Raw genomic sequence first — 6,518 nt, forward strand, 5'->3', positions numbered from 1 at the left:
AAAAACAATGAGTTCATGAAATTTGTAGGCAAATGAATGAAACTAGAGACTATCATCCTGAGTGAGGTAACCCAGTTACTGATAAGTGGATACTAGCCCTAGAAAGCTCTGAATACCCAAGAAAAAATTCATAGACCTTTTGAGACCCAAAAAGAAGGAAGGCCAATGAAGATGCCTCAGAGTTTCTTAGAAAAGAGATCAAAGCTCTCATAGGTGAAAATGCAAGGTCAAATAGAGGAACAAGGATTGAAGAAAAGATCACTCAGAAGCCGCCTCACCTGGGGATCCACCACATTTGCAGTCACCAAATCCAAGCACTATAGCTGATCTGAAAAAGTACTTACTGGCAGGAACCAGACAGAGATACCCCCTCAGGGACTATGCTAGAGCCATATAAATACAGATGAGCAGGGTTGCAGCTAACCATCGGTCTGAACTCAGGGATACCAATGAGGTTGCTAAGAAAGGACCTAAGGAGCTGAAAGGGGTTGCAACCTCGTGGGAAGATAACAACATTATCAACCAACCAAACCCTCGAAAACTCCCATGGAGCAAAACACCAACCTTTGTGTGCACCTCGAGAGACCTATTGATCCAGTTGCATATGTAGCTGAAGATAGCAGTGTCTGGCATGAATGTGAGAAGAGGCTTTTGTTCCAGAGAGAGCACATTTTCCCAATGTAGGGGAATGACAAGGCAATGACTGGGGTGGAGAGGAAGATCAGAAGGAAGTGCACTTTTGTGAAGTCAGCTGGAGAGGGAGGGAAGATGGGAGTGGGTGGGGTAAAGGGATAACATCTCAAATATAAATACAAAGTATCTAATTAAAAAAGAGAGAAAAAAAATGATAGAGTAGCCAACTACGCACTTTATCACCACCTCATTTGTTCTACAGTTTTTGATGGTTTTCTTTTTGGTGTTTTGATTGCTCATGTGCATACCTGTATATCCATGTGAAGGACAGACGAGGTACCGAGTATCCTGTTCTACCATTCTCTACCTTATTCCTCTGAGGGAATAGCTCACATTGCATCCAGAGGTAAGTTGGCAGTCCACAATTTCCAAAGATGCACCTGTCTGCATCCTCAGGGCTCTGAGAGAGCAGGTGTACGCAGCTGTGGCAAGTTGCTTCATAGTATGTGTTGGCATTAGGATAGGCCCCTCCCCCAGCAATGGCTCCACCCACAGGTGACAGGAACCTAGCACATCAATTGCCATGGAAACAGCCAAAGCATTCCCAGAAGACATCAGTTCTAAATCCCATCTTCACCTGGGAGCAAGTGACGTCACTACCCCTACAAAAGACCGAAACCCTTCCTCCTCTCTCTTTTTCCTCTTCCTCTCTTCGCCCGGCCTTGACCCCTGCCCTATCCCGTTCTATTAAACCTCTCCACGTGGAACCGTGTTTGGTGTGGTCTGTCTGGGCCTAGGCGAGAAATCTAATTTACAACATTGGTGGCCCGTACGGGGAGCCAGATTTTCTCGCGACCAGTCCTTGCCGGCCACTCCAGCACACCCTGGCCCACCCCATCGGGCTCGGCATAGCGGCAGCTGCATGGCGGGCACTGTGGTTGCCTATTCCTCTTAACCGAGGCCACTGCCTCGAGTTACCATACTGCCTCTTGTTCTGCTGACTGCCGCAGTGACCGTCTCCCGCCGCTGCTGCCGCCGCCACTGCCGCCACGGCCGCCATGTGCAACCCGTCTGCCGCCACAGCTGATCTACCAACAGCTGCCCGACTCACAGACTTCCAGCACGTGAGTTGTCGCCATTACTAAAGCTCTAGACACTTGCTGGCCACTGCTCTGCCACGTGTGCCAATAGCTCCTGCCACGCGGGCTGCTGAGATAGATCAGCCACACGCCACACAGTTTCACTTTTCCTGATACCAGATCGTGGCTAAGGCTCCCGCACAAACATCGGCAAATTGGTAGGGATTGTCACTCCAGTTGGTGGAGAGAATCCTCGATTTCCCAAAAAGGCCTGGCCAGCTTTTTCGGGCAAAGAGGGTTACTTCTCTATAGCCACAGTTTTGAGACAGACATTGACCATTGAGAAGCTCGTCGGGAGTGCCCTTCACTCTTTTTCCCTTCCCCCAGGGCTCTAGCAGCCGGTTCACTCAGCCGAAGTCCAGGCCTGGCGAGGGCACTCTCTGCCAGATCCAGGATCTGGCGAAGCCACCAGGAGTCCGAGTGACGACTCGCGACCCCTGCGCATAGGCGAAACTTTTCTACCGAGTTTCATCCACTGGGACGCTGGATTGGATGGCTCCGTAGCCCCCTCCCTGTACCTTCCCAATGGGCAACTCAATGTCTCAAAACGTGTCACCAGGCTCCCCACTGGGATGTCTCCTGGAAAATTCCAAATCTCTAAAACTAACACCTCAGCTAAAGACATCAAAATTGATACACCTCTGCAACAATGTTTGGACTCAATATCCACTAGATAATAACTCAAAATGGCCGAAAAATGGCACTCTAGACTCGTTAATTTTACGAGACCTCCACTCATACTGCCAACGATCTGGTAAATGGAAAGAGGTTTCCTATGTACAGGCATTTACCTACCTCCGTTCTAATCCTTCTCTGTGTTCTTCCTGTAATCCCACTCACCTCCTTTTAGCAATGAAGAAAACACCAGATGACACTACAGCTCTTGACCCAGCCAATGAGCCACCCCCACTTCGCCGCAAAACCCAGACTACTGTTTCCACTCCTCCACAGCCGGTGCCAGCTAGAGGCCACTCTGCCTTGGCACCTAGTTTTACTCCTCCCATTACTCGTTCCAAGGCCATGGCCAAACTTCCACCTGACTCTTCGTCACCAGAGACGCCAGGCCCAGCATCAGTCCTTCCACTAAGGGAGGTGGCTGGCGTCGACGGGCTAGTCCGTGTCCATGTTCCTTTCTCGCTAAATGAGTTCTCCCAAATAGAAAGCAGGCTGGGTTCCTATACCTCTAACCCATCTGCTTTTATTAAAGAATTCCAATACATTACCCAATCTTACAGTCTGACATTCCATGATGTACATATGATTCTTACTAATAATTTACTTCCTGAGGAACGCCGGCGAGTTTGGGAGCAGGCAAAAACGCATGCAGACGAAATCCATCAAACAGATACAACATACCCAATTGGATCTGAGGCAGTACCTGACCAAGATCCCCGATGGGATTACAATTCCACGAGTGGTATCTTGGCCAGAGACAGGTTCATAACCTGCCTCCTGGCCGGTCTCCGCAGAGCAGCCTTAAAACCAGTAAATTTTGAAAAGCTACAAGAGGTTTTCCAAGACAGACAAGAAAACCCATCCCAATTCCTAGAGCGCCTCACAAAGGCCCTGTTACAGTACACTAACTTAGATCCTGAAAACCCAGAAGGTAAACAACTGTTAATGACATATTTTTTCCCAGAGCTACCCCGACATAAGAGACAAGCTTAAATGGCTGGAGAGGGGGCCCCTAACTCCACAGGCAGAAGTCTTGGCGCTGGCCTTTAAAGTGTACCATGGGAGAGATGAAAAGGCTCGCAAACAAAAGTACCATATGCTGGCACAGGCTGTCCGACCAGCCACTGCTACAAACTCCCGGCCTCCGAGGGCAAAGGGACCACCGGCTCCCTGCTATAAGTGTGGTCAGAAAGGTCACTGGGCAAAAGCCTGCCCTAGCCCCCGCAAACCAAAGGGGCCATGTCCTAGATGCCATCGAGAGGGACACTGGGCTGTAGACTGCCCTTATGTCGCGCAAGACAGGGGGGCATCACACCCAAATAACTCTCCAGCCAATCTCCTAGGCTTGGCTATGGACGATTGACGGAGCCTGGGCTCCCTTGACCCGACCACTACCATTACAAACAGGGAGCCACGGGTAGCTATCATGGTATGTGGGCGGCCCATCTCCTTCCTCTTGGACACTGGGGCCACTTACTCGGTCCTGACGGAGTTTTGGGGACCCACTTCTCCCTCCCGTTTTCCTATTGTCGGGGTAGGAGGACAACCCTATCTCCCTCACCAAACCCCACCACTTAATTGTACCTTCAGGGGCATACCTCTCACCCATTCCTTTTTGGTAGTGCCTACATGTCCTGTCCCCTTATTGGGAAGAGACCTTATAGTAAAGCTGGGAGCTTCCATTTCCTTTGCTTCCCCCACTCGCCTAAACCCAAGCTCGCCAGCAACCCCTCTGCTTCTCCTCCTAGCTAGCCAACCTACTGACACAAACATGCTGCTTCCTTTACCAGCTTCTCAGGTAGACCCCCAAGTCTGGGACGTCCAGAACCCCTCTGTTGCTAAACATCATTCTCCTGTTGTCGTCCAATTACTGGACCCTACCAGGTACATAACCCAAGCTCAGTACCCTCTCTCCCTCCAGAGCCTTAGGGGACTTAAACCTATCATTTCTGACCTCTTAAGGAAAAAACTTCTTCGCCCTACCTCTTCTCCTTTTAACACCCCTATACTAGCAGTTAAAAAGCCCAACGGAACCTATCGTCTGGTTCAAGACCTCAGGCGCATCAACTCTGCAGTGGTTCCCCTTCATCCTGTTGTGGCTAATCCTTATACTCTTCTTTCCACTATCCCCTCAGGGACCTCCCATTTCTCAGTCCTAGATCTCAAAGATGCGTTCTTCTCCATCCCTCTAGACGCACAGTCACAGGACATATTTGCCTTTACCTGGACAGATCCAGACACCCATTTCTCTACCCAGCTTACCTGGACTGTTCTACCTCAGGGGTTCCGAGACAGCCCACACTTGTTTGGCCAGGCTCTGGCTTCTGATTTGTCATCTCTGCCTCCTCTCAGATCTAAGGTCATACTTTATGTAGATGACCTTCTTCTCTGTAGTCCTTCCTCAGAGATCAGCCAGGATGACACCTCCACTCTCCTAAACTTTCTTTCCAGTCGAGGCTACAGGGTCTCACCTTCCAAAGTCCAACTGTCCACTTCTCAGGTCACCTATCTGGGACTAACAATTACCCCAACCCACAAAGCTATTACCTTAGATAGAAAAAACCTAATTCAGTCCCTAACCGTTCCTTCTACAAAGGAAGAAATTTTATCATTCCTAGGGATAGCTAGCTTTCTACGCTCCTGGGTTCCTTCCTTTTCCCTCCTCTCTCGCCCCCTATATGAAGCAGCATCAGGTTCCATCCATGAACCTCCCCTCAAGCCTGTTACCAGGCCCTTTCGAAGGCTCCAACAGGCCCTCCTTAAGGCTCCGGCCTTACATCTCCCTGACCTGACTCGCCCCTTTTCCCTCTATGTAACTGAAAAGGAGGGATTTGCCCTTGGAGTCCTAGGTCACCAACTGGGGCCATCTTTTGCACCCGTAGCATATTTGTCAAAAAGACTAGATCTAACCGTCCAGGGATGGGCACCCTGTATTCGCACCTTAGCAGCTGCTGAACTCCTCATTAGAGAGTCAAAAAAGCTAATCTTTGGTTCGCCCATAACTGTTTTCTCTTCTCATAACCTGTCGCAGCTCCTGACTTACAAAGGCCTACAGACCCTGCCCCCTTCCAGGGTTCTTTCTCTCCAGGTAGCACTAATCGAAGACTCTACGCTCACCTTCCAATCATGTCCACCTCTTAACATTTCCAGCCTTCTTCCTCCGCCAGATACTAACTACTCCCTGTCTCACTCTTGCACTGAAACTTTAGATGAACTATTACCTCATCCCTCACACATACAGGAGGGCACACTGCCTCAGGCTACCCACACCTGGTATACAGATGGCAGCTCCTTTCTACATGAAGGGCACAGAAGAGCTGGCTATGCCATAGTGTCAGACACAGAGGTGGTAGAGGCGCAGGCCCTCCCTGCTCATACCACCAGTCAACAGGCTGAATTAATAGCCCTTACCCGTGCTTTTCAACTGGCACAGGGACAATCCCTCAATGTCTACACAGATTCTAAATATGCTTTTCATATCCTCCTGTCCCACACTGCCATCTGGAAGGAACGTGGGCTACTTACAACAAAAGGAGGATCAGTAACTAATGCAAATCAAATTATGGCCATGCTAAAGGCTTCCCATCTCCCCACGGCTATTGGGATTATTCACTGCAGATCCCACCAGACCGATGATTCCATTGTTTCCAAGGGAAATAACCGGGCCGATGAGGCAGCTAGGGCTGCAGCCCTTAGGGGCTTAGGCTCGACTCACCCTCCCCAAGACATTCTTACACTGCAGCCCACAATCCCACCTTCACCCCCGGACATTCGCCAAACTCTGTCCTGTCTTCATCAACTCTTCCATCCTAACAGCCAGGCCTTGTCCTATTTTGTTAAGACCCACTTGCAGCCTACCCCTGAAGACTTAAGTTTCTTAAAATCTATCACTGCTTCTTGCAAAATCTGCCAGGCGTCAGACCCTAGCTCAAAATATCGTAGTACTCCTTTTCCTACCCATCAAGCCCGAGGTTCTCTTCCTGGAACTGACTGGCAACTTGATTTTACCCACATGCCCACTGTCAAATGAGTCAGATACCTCCTGGTCTTGGTAGATACTTTCTCAGGGTG

The sequence above is a fragment of the Micromys minutus genome (genome assembly GCF_963924665.1).
Source record: "Micromys minutus genome assembly, chromosome: 6".
Lineage (NCBI taxonomy): Eukaryota > Metazoa > Chordata > Mammalia > Rodentia > Muridae > Micromys > Micromys minutus.